Source organism: Pinus tabuliformis, chromosome 4_1 (assembly GCF_031772625.1).
Source record: "Pinus tabuliformis cultivar Carrire ecotype Pingquan chromosome 4_1, CPIR1, whole genome shotgun sequence".
Taxonomy (NCBI): Eukaryota; Viridiplantae; Streptophyta; class Pinopsida; order Pinales; family Pinaceae; genus Pinus; species Pinus tabuliformis.
The window spans coordinates 71,422,536-71,438,951 of record NC_142303.1 but is presented as its reverse complement, the minus strand read 5'-3'; the positions used below and the strand labels follow the sequence as shown (position 1 = coordinate 71,438,951).

General features: G+C 40.2%; 1 pseudogene; it reads right to left on the bottom strand.

Moving 5' to 3' along the window:
* Positions 1-9,236: 9,236 nt before the first annotated feature.
* On the bottom strand, positions 9,237-9,952 carry LOC149174194 (uncharacterized; annotated as a pseudogene).
* Between the last annotated feature and the right edge of the window lie 6,464 nt (positions 9,953-16,416).

Genomic DNA, 16,416 nt, shown 5'->3' with positions numbered 1-16,416 from the left:
TCTGATCGCAATCAGATATCGCTCTATGTAAAGGCCTCGCCCCTTTGGTCTTCCCGATCTGCGACCCGCCGACTAGATTTGGGCCGTTGATTGGCCAGATCTAACGGATGCTGTCCCTTCTCACTTTAAGCCTGTGATTTTGGAATTTTAATGGTTTTCAAGCGTTTCCTACCTCCCGATAGTGTATTTCCTCCCCTTTAATGGCTTTCTTCCTTCAACCATTTGATTTCGAACGATCCTTAAGAGGATTTTGAAGAATTTTGGGGCACACTTGGATCCTCTGGGATAATTCTTAAGCAAGTTTGGAGACTTTTAGGACATATATGGATCTATTTTTGGGCCGTTTGCCTCCAAGGCTAACATTGGCTCCTTCTGGGGATGAAAGCCTCCCCGTGAGGTTTCAAGAACTGCAAATCAATGCCTTTCTAGTAAAAACAAAAATTAAATCTTCCTTCTAGTGTTCCATTGGGCATGGAGTCTTTTTAGCACAAAAATAAAAACTGAAAGAAAAACATATTTACAATACCAAGGCTTTAAGGCCTTAAATGAAATAAAGTTTTAAGAACCGCCCATTTATTGGGCTACCAAACGCATCTTCTCCTTCCAGATTGTGCAGGATGAATGTATTGTTGTGCCGAACTTGAGCGATGACAAAAGGACCTGTCCACAAGGAGTCAAACTTGCCATGATTACCTCTCTTTTCTTTAAATGCATCCCATTTAAGCACCCAATCACCAACTTGGAACTTGTCCACTTTTTCCTTCCTGTCAAAAGTTTCTTTGATTACCTTCTGATGAGCCTTTGATTTCTCAACTAGCTGCTCTCTTATCTAATGTAGTTCAACCAGGTTATTCATTCTTCATACCATATCATTCTCTTCATCTTGTTCTTCTTTCAAGAATTTAGCCACAGGGAGGATGAGCTAGATGGGGAAAACAACATCAGCACCATAAACCAACTTGAATGGAGAATTACCTATGGAATTTTTTATGGTAACTCGGTCAGCCCATAGTGCAAACTTCAGCTTGGAATCCTAGCTCTTTTTGTTGTCCTCTAACAACTTTTTGATTACCCTTACCAGGCTCTTGTTAGATGATTCTGCCAGGCCATTGCCTTGAGGATAATATGAGGTAGAATGCACCACTTGAATGCCCATGGATTCAGTCATGTCCATCAATTCTCTTTCCTTGAACGTTGTTGCATTATCAGTGACTAGTTTGGTTGGGCAACCAAATATAGTGAAAATATTCTCATTTAAGAACTTTATGACAACTTGATGATTAGCATTCTTAGTGGGTATAGCCTCAATCCACTTGATAAAATAATCAGTGGCTACTAAGATCCATTTTTGTTGGCCATTGGAATGTGGGTTGATCTCACCTATAAAGTCCAAGCCCCACTGTTAGAAGGGACCATTGACACGTATTGGCTTTAAGGGTAGAGATTTTAGTTGTTGTCTTCTTGCAAACCTCTGACATTTGTCACAAACTTTTACAAAAGAAAACACATTAGAGAAAAAATTAGGCCAATAATATCCAGCCCTTAAGATTTTGTGAGTTGTGGTTTTCCAATAATGATGCCCTCCACAAATGCTAGAATGAAACTGGTGTATGACCTCCAAAGGTTGTTCTTTATCTAGACACCTCAAGAGGATTCTTGATGGGTCTTTTCAATAAGGTATATTTTTATTAATGTATAATTTGGCTGATTTAAGTTTAATGGCACGAACTTGACTTGAGCTAAGTCATGGAGGGACTTCTAGCTTTTGCAAAAAATGAACTATGTTGTAATACCATTCACATGTGACTAGATTTTCAGCCAAAGACTGATCCTACTTTTGCTCTTCTGTTTCTCCCTCTGCCTGCTCATAATCTGAATTCAGACCCATGGAATTTATATCTAACAAGCTGCAATTTTCCTCAGCCATAAGTTTAGCCAAGCCACGGCCTTTGACGAGCTTAGTGGGATTCACCTCTATGTTAAAATCTACCAATTTTGCAATCCATTTAGCCCTCTTCCCATCAATATCTGGCTGAGTTAAGACATCCTTTACTAAGGCTGAAGGTACATATGCAACTACTTTGGAATGCAGAATATAAATTTTGAATGCCTTTAAAGAATTAATGAGAGCATAAGCTTGTTTTTCGATAAGGTCATACCTTAGTTTAGCATCCCTTAAAGTTTTGCTGAAAAAGGCCATAGGGTGCTTTATGCCTTCATCATTTTTCTGCAACAGAACTGCTGCAAGTGTATCATAAGTGTGGGAGCTTCCATGATAGCTTGCTTGATGGCCTCAAAAGAGCTTCTTGAAGCATCTGTCCATTTTATTTCTGCTCCTTTCTTCAGCATGGAAGTGATGTGCTTTACAAGCTCTGCAAAGTTTGGAATGAACCTCCTTACGAAGTTAGTCTTACCCAAGAAGGATTGAATGTCCCTTTTGACCTTGGGATGGACAATGTCTAAATGGCTTGAACCTTGGTTGGATCAATCTTCACACCTTCAGCAGAAACAATATGTCCCAGAATTTTGCCTTCTTCTAGAGCAAACTGTGACTTCTTTGGGTTGACTGAAATTCCAAACTGTCTGCACTTTAGGAAGACCTTCTTCAAATGTTGTAAATGGTCTTTGTGGTTGCTGGAGAAGACTTTTATGTCATCAAGATAAATATGGACAAACTTGTCCTTCTCTCCCACAAAGGCTATTTCCATGGCCCTCTGGAAAGTAGCCCCAGCATTCATTAGTCCGAAAGGCATATTTGAGTACATGAAAGTGCCCCAAGGAGTAGTGAAGGCGGTCTTTTCCTGATCTTCAGGGTGTACAGAAATCTGATTGTAACCTAAAAATCCATCTAAGAAAGACATGACTCTAGCCCCTGAAACTCTTTGCAGCAAGTGTTCCATCTTGGGTAGGGGATAGTTATCTTTTTTAGAGCACTTGTTCAGATTTTTGAAGTCGACACAAAGTCTAATTTCTCCATTTTTCTTTCTTACCACCACAAGGTTGGCTATCCACTTTGAATACCTTAGGGGGACTATGATTTTGGCATCCAATAGTTTCTTGATTTCTTTCTCAATCAAAGGCAATAAGAGAGGGCTGATAGGTCTTAATTTTTGCCTAAAAGGTATGGTGTTCTTTTCCAATGGGATCTTATGCTGAATGATGTCTGCATCATAGGTTTTAAGATCGTTGTATTCCCAGGAAAAAATGTCAGTGAATTGCTTCATGAGGGTGCAATACTCGGAATTCTGGGCAGAGGACAGATGCGTGGACATATTTATGTTTTTTGGATGGGCTAGGCTGCCTATATTATGTTTACAGACGACAGACTCATTCTCTGTTTTGGCCGCATTATAGGGCATGTCATTATGATCGAAAAGCCTCTCTAGAGGCACCAATCCTTTTGGTATGTAGTTGTTGGGCAGCTGGACGATGCTTCTTTGGCCGATCTCGCTTTTTAGCTTGGGTTGGCTGCATTCTTCCATGGTTTCGTTTTCCTGATCGATTTGTGTTTCAGAAAATTCCCTAACGACTTGCAAAAACGTGTTAATTTCCTCATCGTCTTCAAAAACCCTCCAATATTTGAAATTGTCAGGAAAATACAGTTTGCATTTTACCTGAACTTCATATGTCAATTTAGGAGGCAATGGAGGAATAAACATGCTGGCAGAGACAACAAGGGAATCGGCAAGCTGGTTCCTCATTCTTGGAATATAAGAAATGTTGAAATTGCTGAAAGAGTCCTTGAGCCTCCATACCTCATCTCTGTATGCCTTCAGCCTTGGATGCTTAGCTTGGAACATTGTATTTACCTGTTGACTAATGAGGTCTATGTCTTCAAGCACTTTCAGGCCTTTGATACCCATTTCTTTAGCAGCGCTTAAGCCCAGAATTAAAGCTTCGTATTCCGCGATGTTGTTTGTGACCTGAAAGGTTAATTTGAAAGATAAATGAATGTATTCCTATGTTGGGGACACAAGGACTACACCTGCCCCTGCAGCTTCTTTAGAGCAAGCCCCATCAAAAAACATATCCCAAATCTGTGGGTTTTCTTCCTCAGCGATCTGGCAAACTAGTTTCCTGAGCTGCGTGGAGGCCAACTGAGATTCTTCAATATGAAGGATACAAGCTCCAAAATCAGTGTCAATAGCATATATGGGATGATTGGTGGGATTCTTTTCATCGCTAATTATATAAGCCAATTGTGCCTCTCTGTATAATCTCTTACTCTCACTTCCGAAAACTGGGACAGTAGCATAGGACAGATCATTTTGTAATGATCCACCTAGTCTCTTGATCCAACCTTTGGAAAGTAACATGCCAAACTTGGGAGGTACATCTGCTACCACAATGTCCATCATCATGCTTTTCATAGATAGCTAAGACAAAGTGGTGGCTAGGTCCTTGATTAAACCTAGACATTTCACTTTCCTAGAGTCAAAAGAAAACAGGTCATGATAAGGCTTAGTGATGTCAAGACCCAACTAATCCATGACAGCCTTGGGCATTAGATTATGGCTAGTGTCCAAAAGGCAGTTGTGAAGGATTTTATCATGAATAGTCAGAGAGACATAGAATGATGAGGAGATGTCTTCACAGTTTTCAATCATTGGGCTAAGGATAACAACTGGATTGTCATCTTGTAGATTTACATAGTCACTGGAGGCTTGGATGGCTTTAGGTTCAAGGACTTCAAGGATGGATCTTTTGAAGGACTCATTCTTCACTAGTTCAATCAGAGGCATAAGTATTCTTAGCTTCTAAATTTCTGATTGAAAACTGAAAGGAGAAGGGGACTTGTTGATGCCTCTTACCTCATGAGATGGAGCTTTGACGATGATGGGATCAACTGCCAATTGTTTTTTCTTATTAGCTTGCGGTACTATAGGGACAACAACTCTTTCAACAGGAGTTTCCTTGGAATTATTTATCTTTGACCTTAAATTATATCTTTGTTGATCTACAACTTGTAGAATAGATTCACCATCCCATTCCTGGCTAATCTAGTCATTGCATGATGACTTTTCATATGCAGCTGAGGTCAAAAAGGAAGCATTTCCTTTGTCTTCTAGACAATGGATCTCATCATCTTCTTCGAACTGGTCTTCTTCCATGACTGCATTCTAAAAAGGAGCCTTCACTGTTATAGACATATTTGGGCACATCAACCCCTAAAAGAGTTGTTTCATACCCTAAAAGAACATAGTCATCTGAGTTCATCATTCCCCAAAAGTTCCATCTCAGAAACCATCCAGAAATTGCCTAAATTGAACCATATTGACTGCTCCACTGGAAAAGTGCGATGCATACTAAGTGGTACACTACCAGGGTGTGATGCATACTGTTTAGGCCTTCTATAGGGTGTGATGGGTGAGGATGGACAAATGTCCGAGACAGTTTGCTAGGTGGTTGCTCATGGAATCTTCTAGAAACTTCTCTTGTGCCACTTGCCTCTCTAAATTCGCCCAAGGATGAGTAAGGGATCTAAGAAATCTCCAATCCCTTCTCTTATGGAATCAACTGTAACAAGTGGAATGACACTAATCAAACCCCAGGGATGACACACACCCTTGCACACATCTATAAATGGATCCCTCATCCAAGAGATCTGGAGGCTGGAATATTGTGAATTGCAAGGAAGTGCTGATAGTTTGTAATTGAGGAAAGAGCATTGTATTGTTGGTGCGATCTTGCTATTTCATGAGGTGAAGAAGGATTGAAGCTAGGAGGATGATGCTGGATCAGACAACTGGGTTGTAATTCTCCCTTCTATTAATAAATTTCTTCAAGTTTTCTTCCATATGATTATGCAATTGTGAATGCTAACATTTGTTCATTATATATCTGATTCTCTAATGTTTATGTTGTAATAGATCACGATGCTTTGATGGTTCTTTGTTGTTGTACTTGTGAAGGTACTCTCCAAGCGTGTTAAGTACGGGGAGGAGTTGCAGGATCTATCAAAGGAGAGAGAGATCAAGCAAGGGATTAAGCGAAAGTTCCAGGTTGGTTCCATTATCTTTCTCTTATCTGTTACACATAGAAAAAATCATTGAATTACTTTAAACTGTTGTTTCTAGGGTAGCTGCCAAACCTAGAGGGCTAGCATTCTTTAGGAATACTAGTTTTCCCAGAAACATTCACCCTTTGGTCTTCATTTGCATTTTTGTTTCTTTACAAAATCTGCAACTGCTCATTCGTTCTTCTATATGGATTTGGATTTGGATTTCTTGGGGCAAAGGTATTAAGAATTCTTCCTTTCCCCAGTTGTTGCTCAACCTTCAATTTAGAGATTCAAAGGCTAATGACTCGATCATTTTGGTCATTTTATATATCTTAGGATCAGAGGATGATGAAGACTATCCCCTTGATCTTCTTCTATCAACATTTCCCTTGAACTTCTCTGCATCCATGATGTTTGATTCCACTTCTAAGGCTACATCCTGCATGTCAGCCAAAGTAGCACATCGCCTCTCTCTCAACAGTAGGCAGAAGTCAGAATCAAAAGCACTGGCATAGGTGAGTTTAGCAGAGGTAGTAGTGGGTTTTACTTCAGCTGGAATCTTGTTGTACATATGGTTAAACCTTTTATTGAAATTAGATAGCAACTCACCATTTTCTCTCTTTAAGTTTCCAAACTCAGTGTTGTAATAGAGGAGGTCCTTTTTATCCCCCCAATGCTTTAGGAATGCATCATCTAAAGCTTCAATATTTGCTATAGATCTACGGGTTAGTTCTCTAAACCATTTTATAGCCTCTCCATCTAGGCTTTGGACAAAGACTCTCATCCACACATCATCTTCACTAATGTCCAGATTATCAGCATAGCTATAGAATGACTCAAGATGTTCTTCAGCAGTAACACCTTCAGTCCTAGTGAACTTAGGCCTATATTTCTGATATTCTCCAGTAGGCATGGCATTCAAAGGAGTGGGGAGTATTAGAGGTCCATACCTAGTAGCTATGATTCTTTCCATTTTGGTAGGTGCTTGTGGACCTGCCATAGTTGTGGTAGCTAAAAGAGTACCGACAGTATGAATGATAGAGGGCTGAGGAGTGACTGACAGGACTAAAGGAGTATGATGGATAGGAGGTGAGGTTTCCTTTGGGCTTAAAGCGAAAGGAGAACCTAAAGAATGAGGAGCTTTATGAATCTCTGAGAGTTTTTCTTCACTGCTATTATTAGATGCTATACTCTCAACATGTATTTGTTCTATTACAAGACTTTATTGTAGAGATATAGGAGATTGTTTAGGTTTACCTGAACCTGATGCTCCTTTTTGCAATACCTTTCTCTCTTTGATGATTTTTTCAGGATCAGGTACCGGGTCAGCGTGTAGCTTTTGAGGATTTCTCCGAGTATGCCTCACAAACTAAGCTAGAACTATGAAGTGGAGTCGCTAAGAGGTTCGGCCTCTAGTAGAGTCGCCAGATAAATGATTAGAACCAAAAATGTGCCCAAACTTTATCTATCATCAAAGTTGGATCTGTGTAGTTTCCTAGGGAAGTTGAGCTTTAATTTCCTTTCCCCAGCAACAGTGCCAATTATGTTATCACTCCAGGAAACTCTCCTAGGTTGTAAATCAGAGATGCCTGGTAACATGTAATCTTCAATATTGTTCTCTGAACTATTGGAATAAATGATGGTTTGGATCAAGTTAGATAACCATTTCAACTCTATTCTTACTCAAGACATGCATGAACACCCTTAACAACACAAGGCTTTAGACCACAAATGCCCAATAGTTTGTAGATTTAATGGGTAGATGGAGAATACTGACAGTACCAACAGATTACATACATGAACATATATGAATGGCTAGCTACAGGCAACAAATGAACTTACTGACTATACTGGCATATGCATATATAATAACACATATAAATGGCTAGCTACAGGCAGCAAAGAAGCTTGCTAATCTAATATATCAAAGAAGAGATAAGATGACAGTGATCTGGCCTTACACACATAGAAAACCTGCACAAACTGTTCTAGTGCAAGCGTAGAACAACATAAAGGGGATGGACATTGAACATCTAATGGCAAAAGAAGCTTATATTTCTTAGGATGAAGATGAGAAGCTTGAATAAACAGAGGAGGAATAATCTCCAAAAGTTGAACCTTTGTTACATCTAGTTTTCTGCCTTTTATGGGCCCTTTACAATGCTCCTGAGCTCTCAATAAGGCTCGAAGTCTTAACCTTGTTTGATCTATCCCTTAACCATTTGATTCCCTCAATAGGCAGGCATGGCTCGGAGGTTTTTCTCTTTCTAACATAGGAATAACCACACTCACATATTTTGGGTGCGTTGGCAGGGAGCTCTCTCTTGACAGAGATGCCTGTTAGAGCCTAGATTTGCCTCAGGATGAAAAGAAAAGGTTCTAGGTCCACATCAAACCATGCTCATCCTCGTAACTAGCCCTATGAGGACAGGAGAGGGCTCTCTCCGGGTCAATCTCAGCGAAAGATAATCGATGGGGCTTGAGATGACTGATTTAATAACTGATCTTAGGCTAGTAAATAAACATGAAAGAGGTAGTTTAATAAATGACTGAGTTTTCAGGGCTATATGGGACAAAGAACAGCATGAGCTGAGAAATTAAATCAAAGACACCGAGAGTTTCATGAGGCAAGATAGGCAGGAGGTTTAGCAATCAAATTTAAATAAAATGGAGTGGAAAGACTGTTAAGAGGTTGAAAAGGGCATAATGAATGAATCCTTTTCAAACGTAAGAAGAAACACAAAGCAGGAATGCCTTCCCAAGGCAGAGAAGTGAACTGGATTCCACCTTTCTTACTTAAAAGCATTCAACTGGAAATGACTATGAATGAACTGTAAAACATAACAAGATACATATGAAACAGAAAGAAGAAACATATGCTAAACTCATACCACATGAATCTCATGAATCAGAGCTGCATCATTTAATTAATTTCTTGGCCAAATTGTATAGTGAAGTGTTGAGTTTCTCTTCCACACCTTTCCCAGAACTCAGACCCTTTACAAATGATTTACAATACAATAAATAAACTCAGAGGTGGGAAAACAGATCGATGAAAATAGGGAGTTGTTTCAACTAAAATCATGAAGATAGAAGAAGAGCCGTCCATCTGTTCTATAGATAGAACAATGTTACATTATTCCACTTGAATCTGTTGATGACCAATGAAGAGGTGAAATCTGTAGGTGTAAATCCCCTTTGAATCACAACTGAAGACAAAAATAGGCCACATAGCTTATTTCTCTGCTACGGTTGATGTCTTCGTTTTAAATTTAGGCTTTGGTCCGTGTCGATGTCTCTCAATGCATTTAATTTCTAGAAGATGCTTAAACCATTCCTTTACAACATCTAAATATTCGGGCCTTTTACGCTCTCTCAGGAGAAGCACTCCTAACTGCTCCGATGCTTTAGCTTCTCGCAGGTGAATATTAACATCATCACTTCCAGAGACAACATACGTTGCATCACCACTAAATTTCACACAAAACACCCTTTGCATTCGTTTCGTATGGTAGATTTCTCTGCTGTGACCTGCATTATAGGGGAATATTTTCACTGTTCTATCATAAGATCCCGTCACAAATTCCCGACCAGATGGAGAATAATCAATATCCATCACAGCGGAAACATGGTCTTGGTGCGCACATGTTGAAATAGTTATTCTTCTCATATCATAGCTATAGCAGTTGCAATCTTCATTAGCTGTAGTGAAATTCATAGGTTATCTTGGATATTCCATTTCCTTGTCTGCATAATTAACTTGTTCAAAGGTGATGCCATTCGAAGGTCATATAGAACAATACTACGGCCACTGGCAATTGTTGTGAATATATCTTTCTCTGCAGGATTAAACTATTCAGAAATGACAGTATCAGACCCCCAAGCAAAATTGTTTATCGGTTCTAACCTGTCATGATCCCAAATGTCAACTTGAGCCCCACCAGTTGCCCATCACCTATCAAACGATGTTTCATAACAATTACAAAACTTCATAAACCTACTCGGAGCATAGGAAACTGGGTTGATTTGAAATTTATTAAGAGATAACAAAGTTTTGGTGTTCCAGCCCTGTGCACTGCGCCCCATCCCAACGCGCTGCACAGGCTAGATGCGCCGCGCCAGTGTAAATTTACACTGTGAAATGTCACTCTATGCGCCGCGCCCTGTGGATGCGCCGCGCCTACTCCCAATGCGTCACGCAGCTCTGTGTCAAAACACTTTCGACTTCCAAAAACTAAATTTGCTTCTCCCCGTTTTCATTTCGGTTCTCTAATGTTATTTGGCGTGCAAATGAAATGTTGGAACACAAAAATGTCTCTTATGACAGGGCTTTAATTTTTGACTTGTGCACACCCACTTTCTAAACTTTAGCACTTTTGCATTTAATACAACTCTGTCTTTTGGTTTCGTCACTGATTTTCTAAGCTTGAATAATGAAATTGTTCTTGATTTTTTGCAGGGATGGTGGCATTTGGATTTCAGCAAAGGATGACCAGAAGCTGCATTTGAAGTACTCCATGGCAGAAAACTTTAAAAATACATATTTATTCTTCTTCAAAAATAGAGTTTTGAAGAGGAATCATCCTTGAGCATTATTGATGATGAAAACCCTAAAATGAAAACTTATTGAACCTCCCTTTGGCCTGCTGGCATTATTGGGCACTTTGAGGACTAAATCAACTAAATCCTAGACCTAAAAAGACCTAAAAACCTTAAATAACTCTTTGCTGACCAAGAGATTAGAACAGGACTGTAAATGACTTAAAATTGATTTAATGAACTTCGATGAACAGACCTGAGCCAGCAGGTACAAAGCATGAGGGGTAATGACTGACAAGACCCTTCCGTCAGATTATGGCATGCCCCTAGCGGAATGCAGATGAATAAACGGAATGAGACACCTAAAAATGAAATGCAATAAGAGAAATGATCTCTGACGGAGGGATGTAAAGACCGACTCTAACAATGCCCACAATCTCTTCTGTTGATTTCGGATATGTTGCGTTGTTCTGCTCCATGATGTATTTGATTTGGGCTATGTTGTGTTGTAGATTCCCATGATATTTCTGTTTTGGGCTAGTTGGGTATGCTTTGTTGTGCTGTAGATGCCTCTCAGCATCGGTTTCTCTTCAAACTGTTTAATAATGAGTGTTTTCTATTTTACACAGAAACCACTGTAATGTTATAAACTCCTACCAATGTTTGTTCCTTTCAGACTTTAAAAGTCCTCAAAAATAATTTATTTACCCATCGGGTCTGCCCTTTGGGTCACTGTCACCTATCGCAGATGGCCCGGTCCCTTTGTTCCCTTTGTATTTTTGCAATATGGCGAAAACCTTAAAAAGCATGAAAAACTGATCTTTGTGGACCTGAAAACATATATATATTTCGCCTCTGAAACACATCGGGTCCAGACTTCATCACTATCGGCGCTGCCAAGGTTCTTGCATAATTAATTAAATAACAAAATATATGAAGAATGCATTACAAAATGCTTGGGTGCGGACTTGAAATATTAAGGAATATCGTTCACAATGCCGTCGAGTCTAGCCTTATTGCATCACACATAGGAATATGTAAAGGCCCCGCCCCTTTGGTCAGTACCGATGCGATAATGCGATGTGATCTGATCGCAATCGCATATCACTATATGTAAAGGCCTCGCTCCTTTGGTCTTCCCGATCTTCGATCCGCCGATGTGGTTTGGGTCGTTGATCCATGCATGTGATCGACGGTCCTTGTTTAATCGTCGATCACCATCGCCCCATGGTTTGCCCCGATTTGCCTCCACCGATGCGACCCACCAATAAGATCTGGGTCGTTGATCAGCCAGATCTAACGAATGTTTTGCTTTCTCACTTTAAAAGCCCGTGATTTTGGAATTTTAATGGTTTTCAAGTGTTTCCTGCCTCCCGATAGTGTATTTCCTCCCCTTTAAGGGCTTTCCACCTTTGACCATTTTGATTTCAAACGACCCTTAAGAGGATTTTGAAGAATTTTGGGGCACACTTGGATCCTTTGGGATAATTCTTAAGCAAGTTTGGAGACTTTTAGGACATATATGGATCCATTTTTGGGTTGTTTTCCTCCAAGGCTAATAGGGCATTATAGAGACCAAATGGCATGACTAGGAATTCATAATGGCCTTCATGAGTTCGGAAAGCAGTCTTTGGAATGTCTACTTCTTTCATGCGAATTTGGTGACATCCCGAGCAAAGGTCAAGCTAAGTAAAGAATTGAGCCGCATTTAGTTCATCCAGCAAATCATCAAAAACTAGGATGGGAAATTTATCTTTCACCGTCAGCTTCTTGAGGGCCCTGATGTCTGGACACATATGCCATTCCCCATATTTTTTTAGCACCATGACCACAGGTGATGAATAAGGACTAATGCTAGGATGAATGACATTGGCTTCCAAGAGTTCCTTGATGATTTTTTCAATTTCATTCTTTTGGGCGAAAGGATATCTGTATGGGCCCACATTTGGTGGTTGTGCCCCTGGGACCAAAGTAATGTTATGATCATGTTCCCCTCTTGAGGGTGCAAGCTCATGAGGCTTGTCAAATACTTGCAGATGGTTGTTTAAGACCTATTGCATCTCAGGATGAATATGAAGGGAAGTGGGTTCGAAGGCCTAGATGGCATTAAATTGGGCTATAACTCCATGGTGGCCCTTTTTTAACAATTTTTCCATTCTATGTGAGCTGATGATAAAAGGAGCACCTTCTGGAGTCCATGGAGGGTATGTGTGTAGTTATTCTACTTAAATCTCATATATAACTCCTGGAAATCCATTGTGATTGGGCTGAGTGTGCAGAGCCATTCAACACCCAAGACAATGTCACACCCACCCATGTTGATGGAAAACATGTGGGTCTTTAGGTGATAATCCCCCATTTGAAGTTTGACATTTTCACAGTGGCCTTCACATTTCATTGTCCCCCCATAAATAATCTGGACCTGGAAATTAGAGACTGCTCTGACAAAACAATGCACTACTTTAGTGACTCTTTGATGGATAAAGTTATGCATATTGCCACTATCAATCAAGACTACTATAGGGCGATGCTTAATAAAACCTCTGATTTTGAGAGTTTGGGGAGAAGAAATTCCTGCCAAAGCATGAAGCGAGATAACTGGTTCTTCAGGTGTAGCTGGGAGCTCATTGTCCAACTGGTTGTCCTCATCTTCCTCCTCTGGTCCCTCAAATGGTGGGGCTTCCTCAGATGAACTGTGATCAGTAGCATCAATTTGAAAGAATTTGGGTTCCTTGCATTTATGCCCCGGGGAGTATTTCTCATCACAACAGTAACACAATCCTTGTTTTCTTCTTTCTACCATTTCCACTGGTGACACCTTTTGAACCTTAAATGTTTGGGTAGTGCTCAGAGCCTGGGTGGGGCATCCCTTGGCTATGAAATTTGGACGAGTCGATTGGGCCGCTAACGTGCGTTCTACTTCACGAGCTATCTTGCAAGCTGCCAGCCATGAGACTGGGTGTTGTAGTTGGATGTGGGCTTGTATGGCATCTTTGAGACCACTGACAAAACATTCCAAGTAGAATTCATTTTCTATACCTCCTGTGCAGAAGGCTAATGCTTCAAAGGCTTTAATATATTCTTGCATTGTGCCTGTCTGTCAAAGCTTAGTAAGACGACCCAAAAAATTAGATTCACGGTCAAAGCGATCAGAAAGGGATTTTGAGAATATCTGCCAAGTCATTGGCATTGCATAACAATTTTTATGACACTACCACCATTGCCATCTTTCTTGGTCCAAGTACAGGCTTCCCACACTTAGCTTAGTCGCATCATCTCTGATGTGATTCAATGTGAAATATTGCTCCATTTGTGCTAGCCATATGTCTGGGTGAGAGTCATCAAATTTATACATGTCCAGCTTGGGTGGTTGAGGCTGGGACTGTTGGTGGTTTCCATAGAAGTGAAGAGAATGGCTAGACTTGCCCTCAAGGTTTTCATTAAAATCATATGCCTCCAATTGTTCCCCTGACTTGCCCTTTGTGATTGTGTCATTTAAGGTTTGGATCTACTTCGTTAATGTCTCCAACTTTTGTTCAAGGGTGTCTATCTTCTCATTGGGCATAGCTTGAGCTCTGGTTTGTACCATGCACAGATCCAGTGCACTTGTCGTTACCGTGAAAAAAAAATTGGGACCACCCAAAATTTTGATGCTGACAAGTGAATGGTGCCACCTTGCTCAGCCCGTCGACTTGATTCTTATGGGCTAAGTCTCCTATAATATTGCAGTAGACGATTCCCAGAAAAGTTAATTATGCCCAATGTCTTGCGAGAATCACGCCTAGGTATAGGAGCCACACAAATAGTCAAATCTGTCGGCGAAACCCTCAACTGCAAAGTATGAGTAGGAATGTGGTAGTGATCGAACCCCTGTTGCTAGATTTGAATACCGGATCTGATTGTTGTGACTGCTACAGAACCCAAACTGCTGGATCTGACTGGCGGATCTGATAGATCTGAATGGTGGAACTGATTGTTGTAGCTGCAAAAGAGGCCAATCTACTAGATCTGATCTAGCAAAGATGATTCGTGATCTAGAGAGAGACAAGGGAACTATGGTCTCAAGGAGTGTCAGGTGCTACATATTGCAATATACATAAGGGTCCGACAGTAGTACTCGGCCCAATCTTTTAGGGCACTAACCAAGGAGGATCAATCGTACCCTTAGTCGTACAACCCGACTACCCTATCGTATGCGAGTAATCTCCCCAAGTGTTGTTCTTGGCGTATTGTAGCAGCAAGACGACCGATGGTTTATCTATGGCGAGGCTTCAAGAGAGTTTAGGGGGCTTCCGATATACCCAGAGGGTACTTGGAAGACAGTCTGTATGCGGTTCTGTCTAATGCGCTACTACTCGAAGGGGTACCCACAGGGGTTACAAGGGAGTCCAACAAGCGTGACCACCTCTTCTATTTCCTGCATGCATGCCTCCCCAAATCCGCAGGTTTATGCGCTCAACAACAGATCTCGTGGTTTAAAGATGCCAGAACACGTCTCTAGCCAAAAAAATTCTGCTAAAAATGGAGATCCCACTGGCCCTGGAAAGTGCTCTGATGCCACTTGTTATGATCTTGACCTGTGAGAAGATACCAGAATACCAAATATGCAAAGAAATATACCCAGAACACAGAAAAATAAGAAATAACAACATTTATTTTATTATTCATAAAGGAAATCAATGTTCACTTGCCTCTTCGAGGAGGCAACCTCCAATAGAGCTGGGCTCAATTACAAAATAAGACACGACGCTCCTCAAGTGGAGTCTCTATCCTTTATATAGGATTCATACATGCAATACCATGGGTCAGTACCATGGTTCTTATTAATACCATCTATATAATACTATGGCCCATTTGCAACTAACTGTAGTCCCTTCTTTAAGTGCGGGTCAACCACTTACAATTATTAATATGGGCTTTATTGACTCTTTAACTAACTATAACTATGACTCGACCTTATTACATAAATAAGGGGGCTAGGGTTGGACCCTAACATTATAGCTTTCTACAACAAAAAGAAACATTGTCTTGTTCCTGAGATTAACTTTGTTTATGCATCAGATACTGTTGTAATTCATGTATGAATGTTATTTGATGTATAACTAATCATCTTGCTTATATGATATAAAGTTAGTTTCGTTAAAATGCTTTATCTATATGTTGCTATGTATGTTCGGATTGGTTGATTTGTAGATTTGAAGATCATCAGGAGTTGTAGAGGGTCTGAACCCTGCTGGAACTACCCAAACGAAGGACATCTGGGTATGGTCGTTATAGCATAGTTTGTTTATATAAGCATGTTGCCTGAGTTGTTTGAGTGTTTCTTACTGTAGTTTGCTCTTTGTCTGTTGGGGTTTCAACCCAAAGCCCTAGGGTACTTATTCCCGTAACAGAATTGGTGACTCCGTTGGGGATAACAATCTTGTTATTCCTAGTTTGGGTTGTTCAGTGTGAATTAGGGCTCAGTTCTTGGTTTGCTTGCTGTGACAGTATTTTTTGGTCCAGTAGAATCTTAGACCTTAAGTCTTATCTTTTTTATCTGACTTCATTTTTTTATTTTTCTTGCAAAGCTTAGTATATGCACTTTTGTATGTTTACAGTAGCGTACAAACGCTTGTTTCTGTGAAGTGAACCTATGTATACATGAGTTTCCTTTGTCAGAAGCACGTGTACACGCCTCTATGCTTGAACACAGTTGTGTATACCATTTTTTGCATTCTTTTATCAAATCTCTCTGCCCATAAAGGTTTGTTTCTTGGTCTGTTTGGTTTCTGAGTGGTGAATTTCTGTCTTTAGAATTAATTGTTCAGTGAGCTTACTATTTTTAATTCTCTTCTGCTTTGAAAAGCTTTTGGCCTAGGTTTGTTGTTGAGTGA